The following is a 14,125-nucleotide window of genomic DNA, read 5'->3' as shown; positions in this document are numbered from 1 at the left end:
CTGGAAGTTGCAACCTTCTGCCTTCTGGAAGGGTTTGTTTTGGATAAGTGTGATATGTCTCCCTCAGGTATCACAAGTTCCTTCCATATGCTCTGGGGTGCCCTGTATCTGCATAGGAACATGTGCCTGCTCAAGACATTGCTACCCCCCCATGTGAGTCCTGCTTGAGGCAATAAGATTCTTTCCAGGGTAGGAATGTGGGGTGCTGTCCAGGATTTCCTTGTGAAGCTGCTTTATGGGTTTTTTTTTTGGGGGGGGTCCCTATGATACCTTGCTCTGTCATCCAGGAGGAAACACATGTATCTTATCTTTGGCATTTTTATGACCAGCACTAATAGAATTTATAAACTAAAAGGAGCATGCAATAAACATGGCAACCCACAGAAAAAAAATGTACAGTTAGATTCTAGAGGCATGCATAAGAGAAAAGCCAAATACTAGGTAGCAAGTCAATGTTCTGAAAACAAATGTGGAGACAGTCAACAGCCAGCTCCGGATAAATCAATGGCTCATCGACTAAAATTAAAGGCTTGTCCAGGCCATCAGAAGAAGTAACAATATGGCCTGAGGAGGGGCTATGGGTGTGTGGTCACAAGGACCCATGCTGGTATCTGCTGCTGCCCTGGGGGCTTTCTCCAGTGAAACTGCTTCGTTCTTGGGACCTCCATTCTGGGGCCCCAAACTGTAGATGCAAGATGTAGCTCTAACCCCAAAGGGTTACAGTAGGGGGTACATATGTTGAGTCACATATGACTAATGATGATCTGGGAATATGGATTTAAGTGCCCTTTATAACAAGTTCCTATGTGGAAGCAGTTCCATGAATGATTTGGGATATCCCTCTGTATGCTGTGAACACCATTGGTTAATAAAGAAACTGTTTTGGCCTGTGATAGGGCAAATGAGTAGAGCTAGGTGGGGAAAATTAAACTTAATGCTGGGAGAAAGAAGGCAGAATAAAGAGACGCCACATAGCCCCACCAGAGACAGACACCAGAACTTTACCTGGTAAGCCACAGCCTTGTGGCAATACACAGATTAATGGAGACGGGTTAGTTTAGGATATAAGAGTTAGCCAAAAAGCTATTGGCTAAGCAGTTATTTTAATAATTAGCTTCTGAGTGATTATTTCGGGGGTCTGGGCAGCCAGGAATGAACAAGCGACATCCTACAACACATGAACCTTATAGACACAGAATAAAAGATGTTTGGAAATACATTGGTGGGCAGGTTAGCTGATGAGGCACAGTAGAAGCACAGCTCTCTAGGCTACCTGATGGAACTCTGATTTTGGACTGTGATACAGTCCGAAGGGTTTACCTGACAGAAGGATGTCAGATCAGATGGGGAAGTAGTCAATAAATGGCCACTAAGGGGACTAAAGAGAGACCAAGATAATTTTGGCCTTGAATTTTCAACATTCTAACTCCTTTATCCCCCCCAAGATACATAGGCTTTTTTTTTTTTTTCCCCTAGGGACCATGAAATTTTGGGAAAATAGCTTGGGTTAGGAACTGACTTCACAGTATTGTCTGTCTTGTGGGGAGTGACTTACATCTCCACTCCTCTACCTGTCTCAGCATACACAGAGGGTGTGTCCTTGTGGTTACAGACAGGGTCCTGCACTTCTGGGCATCACATTTCTCATTGGTTTCAGAGGGATAGAGGCCATGATGATGGTGGGAACAGTTAACAGCTCCCATCGCAAAATCATAGGAGCTGAGAGAGAGAAGCAACTCTTTACAGTCATAGAGTTCTAACCAATCAGCTTTGTAGTATCTTTGACACATGCGTACATGCATACACACATGTATACACATACATGTACACATGCGAGCACACGCACATGCATGCTTGCACACACGTGCACATGCACACACACATACACATGCATGTACACATACACACATACACATTCATGCACAGTGCACACAATGCAAACACACGCACACATGCACACACATACATGTACATGCATGCAAACGCACACTCACACATGCACATACACGTACATGCACGTGAGCGCCTGCACGTACACACACACACACACATCTTTTCTCCTCTGGAAACTTCAGTTCACATTCAGTTCACATACCAGAGTCTTGATCAATACAATTTGCTATCTCACTTCCTTTTATTTTAAAAGAAATTAGCCACCAAAAATTGATAAGGGAAAATAGATTTACTTACACTCTGGCCTAAGGGGTGGTGTGGGGAGAGGCCTACATTTCTCTTCATTGTGCCTTTGGTCATCTTCTAATTCACAGAAACCACGGGACAAAGGCTGGAACATCTTTTAACTGTGAGACAGGTTAATTGACCCTTTCCTGAGGAAATGAGGTTCTGGGCCCTGGTTGTATCTACTCATTATGTTACAGGTTTTTAATTCAAGTCTAGGCTAAGGAAAATGGGATCTTAGTGGTCTCATGCTTTTCTTCTTCCAGGTGTTATGTGGGCTAGAAACTGTTCCCATGTGGCCCAATGAAGGAGAGAGTCAGAGCAAGAAAACAATAGATTCTATTCCACAATGAGAAGAAAGGGGGAAGCCTTGGGAATCTGCACAGGTTTGAGGGGGCGCATCAAAGTACGGAGGAAAGGTGGGCAGCACAACGATGAGAAGGAAGCGGGACACAGCTCCCTTGGGGCTGTGGGAACTGGAGTCTCCACCTAGAAGCAGTTCTCCATTGGCTGAGTAGGCTGAGTCTTCAAGAGTAGGCCGCTCAGCAGAAAGGTACTGAGTCCAGCGAATAGGGAGCCAAGTCAACAGTGCAACACAGAAAAAGATCACAGCTCAGCTGCTGAACCCAGAGACATGGAGATGGGTAAAATGCCAGAGAAAGACTTCAAAAGTTTACTGGTAAAAGTGATCAGTGACCTTGAGGGAGGCACAGATAAGAAAATGAATTCTATCCAGACCCAGAGAAGAAAGGTATTGTAGGAGGCCACTAGTTAGCTCCTGGCTGCTCAGCCCCAAAATAACCACACAGAAACCATATTATTTGCAATACTGTTTGGCCAATATTTCTGGCTAACTTTTATATCCTAAACTAGCCCATTTCCATTAATCTGTGTATTGCCACGTAACTATGGCTTACCAGGTAAAGTTCTGTCCCAAGCATTTGTCTCTGCCAGGGCTACATGGTGTCTCTTTGACTCCGCCTTCTTTCTCCCAGCATTCAGTATAATTTTCCCTGCCTCACTCAACTTTGCCCTATCACAGGCCAAGACAGTGTCTTTATTCACTAACCAAAAAAAGCAACACATAAACAGAAGGACCTCCCACACCAGAAAGACAACAACATAGAAAAAAACACAGCAAAATGGATGAGAAATCCAGTGATAATAATGAAAAAGTAAGCAACATAAAAGAAAAATTCTGAAAGAAAATTGAGATAAAAAGACTCAACAATTACAAATATTGAAAATGAAAAACTCAGTGAGTCCAATGAAAAATCAGTAGAAAGTATCATCAATAGGCTCCAAAAAAAAAAAAAAAAAGGATATTGAAGACCAGGCTTAAAAATGTTACCAACATCAATAAGGGGAAAACAAATGCCTGCAACATCCAAGAACTCTAGCATACCATCAAGAGCCCAAGCCTAAGAACTATGGGATAAAAGAAGGGGCTGAAATACTTAACATGCAGAGAACATATTCAATGAGATCATAGCAGAAAAATCCCCAAATTCAAAGAAAGATGTGGGCATCCAAACACAAGAGGCATTAGAACCCCAAATAGATATTACCAAGGGAGACCATCTCAATGGCATATAGTCAGGGAAGATAACATCTTTACAGAAAGAAAATCATATTAATTGCTGTTGGGGTGTTTGGTATGGTGGTCCACTTGGGAGGCAGAGGCAGGTGGATCTTTGTGAGTTAGAGGCCAGCTTGGTTTACATAGTCAGTTCCAGTCCAGCCAGGGCTATGCAGTGAGATCCTATTTCTACAACAAAACAAAAGAAAACAAACAAGTAGCAAAATTCTGTTAGAGGGGCTGGAGAGATGGTTCAGTGGTTAAGAACACTGGCTGCTCTTCCAGAGGATCCAAGTTTGAGTCCCAGCACCCATAAGGTAGCTCATAACTATCTGTAACTCCAGTTCCAGGGCATCCGGTGCCCTCTTCTGGCCTCTGCAGGCACTGCACAAAACTGCAGGAAAAACATCCATATGTATAAATAAACACATTTAAAAAAAGTTGCAAAGGAAAATACCAATTCATTGTTGTGGAATAATCTTTTTGTACTCTGTGAAGATTTGTCACTCAGATTGGTTTAATAAAAAGTTGAACAGCCAATAGGTAGGATTTTTGGGGCCAAGCCAGGTGAAGAGGAAGCAGTATGGGCAGTACGGAGTAAAGGTAATAAAGGCACAAAAAGTAGATTGATAAAAATGGGTTAATTTAAGTTGTAAGAGCTAGCTAGTAACAAGCCTAAGCTATCAGTCGATCTTTTATAATTAATAATAAGTCTCTGGGTCATTATTGGGGAGTCAGTGGGCCCGACAAAGAAGTCCGACTACAATTCATCTATAAAAGTAAATACCCCATCTAACTTCAGGTCTCTCACTAGAAGCTCAGTAAGCCAGGAAGAGCCATCTCAAGGCTTGAAAGCAAGTAACTGCCAACCAGCAATGCTATAGTTAGCAAAGCTGTCTTTTAAATTTGACAGAGAAATAAGGACATTTCAAGGTAAGCACAAGCTAAGGCAGTTCAAACCACCAATCTAGTACTACAGATGGTATCAGAAAGAATACTATACACATACAGACCGGACAGGGGAGATACAGCTATTGAGAAGGTGGGCTTCCTGGGGTGATTTATCCATTGCACTTGGGATATGCTGACCCTGGTGATTTTCCCAAGTTCAGGAAACTTGACTGCGTAGTTTGTGGTAGTTGGGGACTGTGTTCCTGCCCCCCCCCAAAAAAACCAGAAAATGATATCATCCACAAAGCAGTGCAGGAAAGGCTAAATGTCTTGAGGACAGTTGAGTAAGGAGAGCTAGGAAGGAATCTGCCAGATCTGACATAGCAAACCAGCAACGAGAGAGAAGCAGAACAGACAAATCAACCAAACAGAAAAACAACTAATAAAACTAGAATCAGGGGTTGGAGAGATGGCTCAGCAATTAAGAGCACTTGCTGCTCTTCCAGGGGACCCAGGTTTTGTTTCTAGGCCCACATGGAGGCTCACAATCACTTGTTAACTCCAGTTTTCAGGAGATCTTCTGCCCTCTTCTGGCGTCTGTGGGCACTGCATGCACACACTGGTCAGGCACACATCCAGGCAAAACATCTTATAGACATAAAAAAATAATGTTAAAAAAGAGAAGTGGACAGTTTCATCAAATTAAGAACTTCTTGGAAAGATGCCACACGAGGATGCTGAGAAGGTAAACTTTTTCTTTTCTTTTTAAAGACAGGGTCTCACTCTGTAGACCAGGCTGTTCTCAAACTCATGAGATCGGCTTGCATCTGCTTCCCGAGTGCTGGGATTGAAGGCGTGCACCGCTATGCCTGGGAAAGGGGAGTTTCTGATTGGGAGAGACAGTGGAAGAAATTCAATCTGACAAAGGATTGGGTTTGGACTTGTAAACTCTGAAAACAATGGCAAAGGAACAAGGACTGCAGCTCACCAGGTGCAAAGCTGATCATCTACCTGCGCCATGTTTCCTGCCGTGATGACAATGGACTAACCCTCAGAACTGGGGCTGCTGGGTCAGCCCCAGCGAAATGTTTTACTTTGTAAGAGTTGCCATGGTCGTGGTGTCTCTTCACAGCAATAGAACACTGCCGAAGACATTACTGTACTGTGGTTTTTCATTTTAATGTCATGGGGAAAAACCGGATGAAAGGTTCTTGGGAACTCTGTTTTCCCCCGCAACTGCATCTGAAGTAAGAAATAATCTTAATAAAAATTTCATCCCAGAAAATAAGTAAGAAAGTGTCTGTGATAAACCCAAACCCACAAAGGCACCCAGAGGAACTCAGTTGTGCTTGGAATGAAAGCAGGGTTCCCAAAATCAAAATGAAATTAGAGCTGGCATCTCTTTAGTACGTGAGACACCCCAGGGTGCTCTGCTGGGCTGCACACTCACGACCTCATCTCATCTTTATTGCGCTTGTCCTTCTGAAAGTTTTCCTCATTAGAGACGCTACCTCAATTTCATCAGCAGTAAAAGGGTGATAATGGCTGTCTATGGGGTTGATATGAGGTGCTAAATGGATCTTGACACATCATGCGCATAAACCAGCTTCTGACATGTTGATGGCTCTGAAGTAGCGCGAGGTGTCAGTATGGGAATGCACCCCTAGTCCCAGGCCACGGTTCTGTCTTCTTTATCTCAGCTTTGAGGGATACACAAGTGCATCGTAGGCTGAATTATTCCTGAACCGAAAAAGCAGGATGAAAGAAAAACACAGTGCATGAGAGGTAAGCTGGGCTTCAGATAAACACAAATTAAGGGTGTGAATGAAGCAATGGGTACGGTAAATCTTTTGGGCAAATTTTTCTGTAGTCAAGGGATAGTATGAAATGATTTTAAGAATAAAAATTAAGAGTAGAATAGTTCTAGATTTCCAGAGACGTTAGGGAGACAGAGTGGAGAGGGCCCACATGTCCTCTATGTATCTTTATTATAAATAGTTCAGTTCTATAGAATATTTGTACCAGCTAATGGACCTACATAGACCCACTTCTATTGAATTCCCTGACTTTTTCCTCTCACTCTTTCCCTATTGTAGGATTTCACCCATGTGGGTCAGTCATCCAGTCTCAGCCAATAGCTAGGCAGGAGGCGTAGGCGGGACTTCCGAGGAGAGAGAGGAAGTAGGAGATGAATCAAGACCCATGAGATGCCATGGAGACATGGAACGAGTCAGACACACAAAATAGGAGAGAGCTGAAAGCCACATGGTACAGCGTAGATTAATAAAAAATATGGATTATTTTTTTAAGTTTTAAGAGCAAGTGGGACAAGCCTAAGCCAAGGCCAACTTTTGTAATGAACAGTAAGTCTCCATGTTGTTATTTGTGAGCTGGGGGCCCAAAGGAAAGTCTGATTACAGAAAGCTTACCACTTTGTTTTAGAGGAAGCAGTAGGAAAGAAATACTGATACAACCGAGAGACAAGAAATTCTCTACACGGTGGTCTCACACACATATATTTGTGTAAAACAAGAATAAGCACAGGGTAAAGGTGAGACCAGCAGACAAAACGATGCACAAACAAGTGTCTGAGGCCAGCCATTATCAACACAAACTAAACAAGTGTCTGAGGTCAGCCATTATCCACACAAACTAAACAAGTGTCTGAGGCCAGCCATTATCAACACAAATGAAAAGAACACACAATGCAAACTGCACTAAGTTAGAGTGCATGCAGAATACAAACACGGTAGAAAATTTACACCTCTTCGTCTGTGGCATCTAAGAGGGGTCCAGTGAAGGGCAAAGCTAAGAAGTGACACTTGCTCTGTAGACTTCATGGAAAGCTATGCAGCTCGCTTTCCCTGTGGTAAGTGTTAATGTGTAGAGAGGGAGGTGCCCTTGCAAATGGAACTTTTGAATTAATTAATAAAAGTGCCCAGTGCAAGAAGAAGCTTCCTTGGGTGGAGTGGGACCAGGTATAATCTTGGGCATAAACAAATACTTAGAAGGCAGTTTGGGAGTCCATGTCTGGTTAGCAAAACAACAGTATTTGCTTCTCTGCTAGAGCCACGACCTCCTCAGCCATGGACTTTGGACAAGGTTTACAGCATCAGATGTGCTGGCCCTCGGGGGAGTGGCCTCAGATCCGCTGCAACAGTGTTGCAGTGCTGAGAATCACCAAAGAACAGAGTGTGATGAAGAGGTGAGGTCAGAGGGTGGATGGAAGAAAATGGTTGGACTGCCGGGCTCCTCAGAAGTTGTCCATAGTTCTTACATGCTCTTTAAAAGTTTCTGATGGATTTTTCTGTATTTTAATCCATTTATTAAGCGTTTGTGCATTATAAATTGCATCATGGACATGTTCCTTAATAGCACCATTCTCCTGTTCCTCATTTGTCCCCCTTAGTGCCCAAGACATGTATGTATGTGTGCATGTCTGTGTTGGATAGTTCAGTTAGGTGTGTATGTGTGTGTGCGTGTCTGTGTTGGTTAGTTCAGTTATGTATGTATGTGTGTGTGCGTGTGTGTTGGTTAGTTCAGTTATGTATGTGTGTGTGTGTGTTGGTTAGTTCAGATATGTATGTATGTGTGTGTGTGTATCTGTGTTGGTTAGTTCAGATACGTATGTATGTATGTATGTATGTTGTGTGTCTGTGTTGATTTGTTCAGATATGTAAGTGTGTGTCTGTGTGTCTGTGTTGGTTAGTTCAGATATGTATGTATGTATGTCTGTGTGTGTGTGTCTGTGTTGGTTAGTTCAGATATGTGTGTGTGTATGTATGTATGTATGTATGTAAGTATGTGTGTGTGTGTGTGTGTCTGTGTTGGTTAATTCAGTGTCAACATGACACAATTTAGAGTCATTTGGGAAGAAGGAATGTCAATTGAGAAAATATCCTCACCAGGTTGGTCCCTGGGCAAGCTTGTGGTGCACTTTCTTAATCACTGATTGATATTGGAGAGCCCAGCCCACTGTTTGTGACCTCTGGGATGTGGTCCTGGGTGATATAAGAAAGCAGGCTGAGAAAACTTGAGGAGCAAGCCAGTAAGTAGCATCCCCCCATGGCTTTTCCATCAGTTCCTGCCTTTAGGCTCTTGAAGAAAGTTCCTGTCCTGACTTCCCTGAAAGATAGACTGACTAAAAGTTGTAAGATGAAGCAAAGTCTTTCCATTTATTCCTTAAGTTTCTTTTGGTCATGGTGTTTAATCGCAGCAATGGAAACCCTAAGACAGTCTCTGTCTTTCTCTCTGTATGTGTGTATATTATATCATATAATTTTATGTATTTATGTAAAACATATAGTTTAATGTATGTATGTAAGACAGTGTCTCTATATATGTAATATACATATAATTTCATGTATTTATGCAAGACACACACACATAATCTTATGTATGTAAGATAAGTGTCTTTATATAAATGCATATGTATAATTTAATGTGTTTATGTAAGAAACACACATATATTTTATGCATGTATGTAAGACAGTGTTTTTCTATACACACAAATATATATAATTTTATGTATGTATATAAAATCAAGGAACCATCTCAATATGATTGTCTCTAGCTATATCTATTTTTCTTTTTGATTCTTCTTTATGGCTGAAAAATATCTGTTATGCAACACGCTACATTTCCTTATCTATTCTTTTGTTGGTGGACACTAAGTTTGCTTTTGTAATTTAGCTATTGCAGACAGTGCTGCAACAGACAGTGATGCTCAAGTATCTCTGTCATGTGTAGACGTGAGTCTTGTGGTGGTTTGAAAGAAATGTCCGCAGAGGAGAGGGTACCTGAACGGTCCTTGTCCCACTATCACGCTGATGGTTATCTCGAATATCACCATAGAATCTTTGTCCAGCGATGGATGGAGATAGAGACAGAGATCCTCATCAGAGGAATGGACTGAGCTCCCAAGGTCCAGTTGAAAGGCAGAAGGAGGGAGAAGATGAACAAAGAAGTCAGGACCGCGAGGGGTTGGTCCACCAACTGAGGCAGTGTGCCTGTTCTAATGGGAGCTCACCAAATCCAGTTGGACTGGGTCTGAATGAGCATGTGATCAAACCAGACTCTGATTGTGGCTGACAATGGGGGCTGACTGAGAAGCCATTGACAAAGGCACTGGGACTTGTTTTTACGGCATGTACTGGCTTTTTGGGACCTTAGTCTATATGGATGCACAGCTCCCTAGGCCTGGATGTAGCGGGGAGGGCCTTGGACTTCCCACAGGGCAGGGTTCCCTGCCCTCTCTCAAGCAGGGTGGGAGAGGGAGGAGGGGGTGTGGGGGAGCGGGAGGGGATTGGGAGGAGGGAAGGAAGTGTAAATAATTGAATGGAAAAATAAAAAAAGAAATAAAAAAAAGAAAATGTCCCCCAAAGGGAACAGCACTATTAGGGGGTGTGGCCTTGTTGGAAGCAGCGCATCTCTGTGGAGGCAGCACATCTCTGTGCAGGCAGGCCTTTGAGGCCTTTGAGATTTCCTTTGCTAAAGCTACACAGTGAAACAGTTCACTTCTTGTTGCTTTGGATCAAAATGTAGAATTCTCAGCTTTTTCCAGCACCACGTCTGTCTGCACACCACCAAGTCCCATCATGATGATAACGGACTGAACCTCTAGGCAGTAAGCCATTCCAATGAAATGTTTTCCTATATAAGAGTTGCTGTGGTCATGGTGTCTCTTCACAGCAGCAATAGAAACCCTATCTAAGACAGAAGTTAGTACCAGGGACTGGGGTATTGCTGTGATAGCCCTGACTCTGCTTTTGTTTGAAGGATCATGGACCTTTCTTGGGATTGTGGATTAGAAAAGCAGTTGAACACTTCAGTTGCTGCTTAATGGGCCATCCCAGTGGAAAGACCGTGATGCTGGGAGTGACCTGATGAACTGTGGGGACCTGATTCAGGAGGTTGCATAGAGATCTTTCGGCGAAGAATGTGACTGCTTTTTGTCCTTGTCTGAACAGTCTGAGGCTAAATTGAAGAGTTTTGAATTATTCCACTGACAGAGGAAATCTCATAACAACCTAGTATGGACTCTGTCAGGCGGTTACTAGTATTAATTATAATGAAGATTTATAATGAAAAGGAGCAAGCTGAACAAGGAAAAACAGAAAATGTACAATTTGAGGAGAAAAGGAGCACCAGGAAGTGGATTGGAGCTAAGTCCTGTGTTCAACGAGGTACACAGATTAAAAAATGGAATAAAGGGAGTAGTGGCCTCAGGGCAAGATCTTACCCAGCTAAGTTTCAAACCTGTGAAAAGGAACTGAAGAAAAACTTAGAGCCATGTGTGGTGATCCCAGCTTTTCTGCGTGTCTGTGTGTCTGTCTTGTTTTCATTCCCTTGTGGCCCCAGTCAGGTCCAGTCCCCTGTACAAGGATTCGGCCATGCAAAACTACAGTGTTTGCAGAAGATCATCAAACTGAATGCAGGAGCTGGTGCATTCCCATCTTCAACAAAGAAAGCTGCCCCAACACCGCAGAGCTGGGAAAACACTGGCTTCAGTGAGAGCCGCCAAGCACCCAAGTCACACGCATTGTCCCCGAATGGGCAAATACTGCCCTAGTGAAATTCTGTTGCTAAACAGGAAGCAGGTGAAAGGCCAAGTTCAAGTTTACACAGTCATTCAAATGCTCTGGAGCCCATCAACTTGTGTTTGACGTATGTAAGTTTTCTAAGTTCTGTTTTGCAAAGAAATACAGAAGAAATCGATGCAACAGAGATCCTATTAAATAAGAGTAACATACGCGGCCATAATTATGAGGGAAGACAAAACTGTTAATACTGTAAAGTTTGCTATCAGCTTGTATGAGCCAGGTCTACACTGAAAATAATATGCAATTATTTTTAGGTGGCTTACTTATGCTGCTGTAACATGGCCTGTGTATCAGTGTGTGGTTAGACTAATCAGAATCTCTAACCCCAGAGCACAGTACTGCCACATATGAAGCTGTCAGTCTCAAATGACTAGTCAACACAAGGAAGGAGCCATCCCTGAGGAGATGTCACAGGCCTTACAAGGGATGCAGTCAGGCCTTCTAATCAGCCAGCAGGTTTGCACACAGCCAGGACTGGTTTCCACCGTGGAAGGGCCTGGGGAGTAGGATGCAGTCAGCAGTGACCTCTGTCTTCTTTGGGGCTTATATATATATATATTATCAGCTTCCTACTATATATATATATCTCACATATACATACATATGTATATATATACACATGTGTATACACACGTGTATGTATATATACAATATATGTGTATATATATTTGCTTCATTTTCGCTTTAGCCATCTTGCCATCCCCAGAGTCAAAATGCTTTTCCATTTCTGCAATGGTTGGATTAAAGAATTGGAATGGCCAGGCTTTTGTTCCAGGCAAGGATCCTTTGCTTCTAAGTTTGCTTCTTTGGCTTCTCTGGACAGTCACTCTGTCTTCCATTCCTTGCCTCCTCTTCCAAAGCTGCCTCTGGGGCTTCCTGATTCTCCATCTGTCTCTGTGATGCACTCCGGAGGGAAGTAACTAAGTAGGTGTTAGTTCTACACTAGGGAAAGAGGCTCCAGGACCAAAGTCAAGTGAGCTTTAGCTACCTCCACTTTCATCCGTCCCAGACAGCTGATTTCTGGCCTCTCTCTCTCTCTCTCTCTCTCTCTCTCTCTCTCTCTCTCTCTCTCTCTCTCTCTTTCTGGCTTCCAAAACACTTCATTTCTTAGAAACTAAAAATTTCTCACTTGTTCTCTTAAATATTTTAGAATTCTAATTAGAGTCAGCTGCCCATTTATCACCTTTTCTCCTATTGCCCAGACCGTCCAGTTTAATGTACAAAAAGTCATTTAGGGCTACAGCTGTTCCCATTTCTCGGGATCATTTCACATTGATTTTCCACTGGAGTACAGAATGGAGGTCATTTTCACAAAATGCTTCCTCTTTGCCCTTGGACCTGTGCCCTGCTTTAGGGTTATGTAAAAGATATTTTATGAAAATTGCCCCTTCAGTGGCAGGTGTTGGATCTGTGCTTTGGCTCCCGCAGGCCACATGCCAAGGGTGTGCCTTTCCACGTTGTCTAGGGCTAGCCATGAATATGTAAGCGACTGTGAGGTGCTCAAGAGTAGGCGATCATCACTTCTGTGCGTGTTCCTGGCTAAGCCAGTAAGGCTGAGATGCTGTCTTGGGGTTTTCTGTGAGGTCACTGCATGTTCTAGGGAGTCCACCTGACCCCTCTACCCTGCTGAACAACTAGCACCTTTTAACTTTGGTATTTTTATGATGAGGCACTCAAAGAATTTCTTTTTTTTATTAATTTATTTATTTATTAAAGATTTCTGTCTCTTCCCCGCCACCGCCTCCCATATCCCTCCCCGTCCCCCAATCAACTCCCCCTCTCTCATCAGCCCTAAGAGCAGCAGTCAGGGTTCCCTGCCCTGTGGGGAGTCCAAGGACCTCCCACCTCCTTCCAGGTCTATTAAGGTGAGCATCCAAACAGCCTAGGCGCCCACAAAGCCAGTATGTGCAGAAGAATCAAAACCCAGTGCCATTGTTCTTGACTCCTCAGCAGTCCTCCATGTCCGCTATGTTCAGTGAGTCCGGTATTATCCCATGCTTTTTCAAACCCTGTCCAGCTGGCCTTGGTGAGTTCCCGAAAGAACATCCTCATTGTCTCAGTATGTGGGTGTGCCCCTCATGGCCCTGAGTTCCTTGCTCGTGCTCTCTCTCCTTCTGCTCCTGGTTTGGACCTTGGGGTTGTAGTCTGGTGCTCCAATGTGGGCACTCAAAGAATTTCTAAACTAAAAGAAACAAGATTGTTGTAAAGAGGAGGCAGACAAAAAAGTCGCTTTAGATGTTGGAAGGGTGGCAGGAAACACAGGCTGAATGTCGGCAGACAAATGCTTCCACCAAAGACTCCGAAGAACAAATAAAGGAATATCCAATTAACCTGCTCAGAAGAAAGGAATGGGCCATTGACCAAGCTAAAGGCAAGGGCTGAGTCTCAGAACGGGCTTCCCAGCGGCCCCTACGAAGGCAGCATCGCTGCTGGCATCAGGATCCAAGAACACCTTGGCTCTGAATCTGCAGCACTCCGACTCTCTATGACCGGAAGTTCTCATCAGTCAGTCCACCTGATCTTCAGCACAGGTGTGGTGTCTCTTCCTTGGGAATCTCAGTCCATATTAGGAAATAGAAACTGGTAAAGAAGAACGGTTTTGTACAGTTTGGCCAAACTAGGGAGGGAAAGACTCCTGGTTTCTGTCTGCCCTTCCCATAGGAGACAAAAGCCAGAAAACGTATGTGTGTGTTAATTTAACTGTGAAATAAACTGTGAAAGTTATGTGAAACACCTCAAGTGGCAAGGCTTTCCTCTGATTGGCTCTTTGCTCTGTGGGGCCCTTTGAGTCTTTCCCTTGCCCCCGATGGGATTCCTTGGGGCTCATTGTTTTAGGGTCCCTGTTTCAATAGTCTACTAGCTGAAGGGAGGGGCA

The 14,125-nt window shown here is 43.5% G+C and overlaps 1 non-coding gene across 1 annotated transcript; it reads left to right on the top strand.

Moving 5' to 3' along the window:
- Positions 1-4,762: 4,762 nt before the first annotated feature.
- On the top strand, positions 4,763-4,925 carry LOC130876661 (U1 spliceosomal RNA). Its single transcript, XR_009057318.1, has one exon. It is a non-coding gene; the product is annotated as a U1 spliceosomal RNA (small nuclear RNA).
- The last annotated feature ends 9,200 nt before the right edge of the window (positions 4,926-14,125 follow it).

Source organism: Chionomys nivalis, chromosome 6, assembly GCF_950005125.1.
Source record: "Chionomys nivalis chromosome 6, mChiNiv1.1, whole genome shotgun sequence".
NCBI classification, from domain to species: Eukaryota; Metazoa; Chordata; class Mammalia; order Rodentia; family Cricetidae; genus Chionomys; species Chionomys nivalis.
Note: the sequence above shows the minus strand (reverse complement) of the source record. Positions and strands in the feature narration are given on the sequence as shown.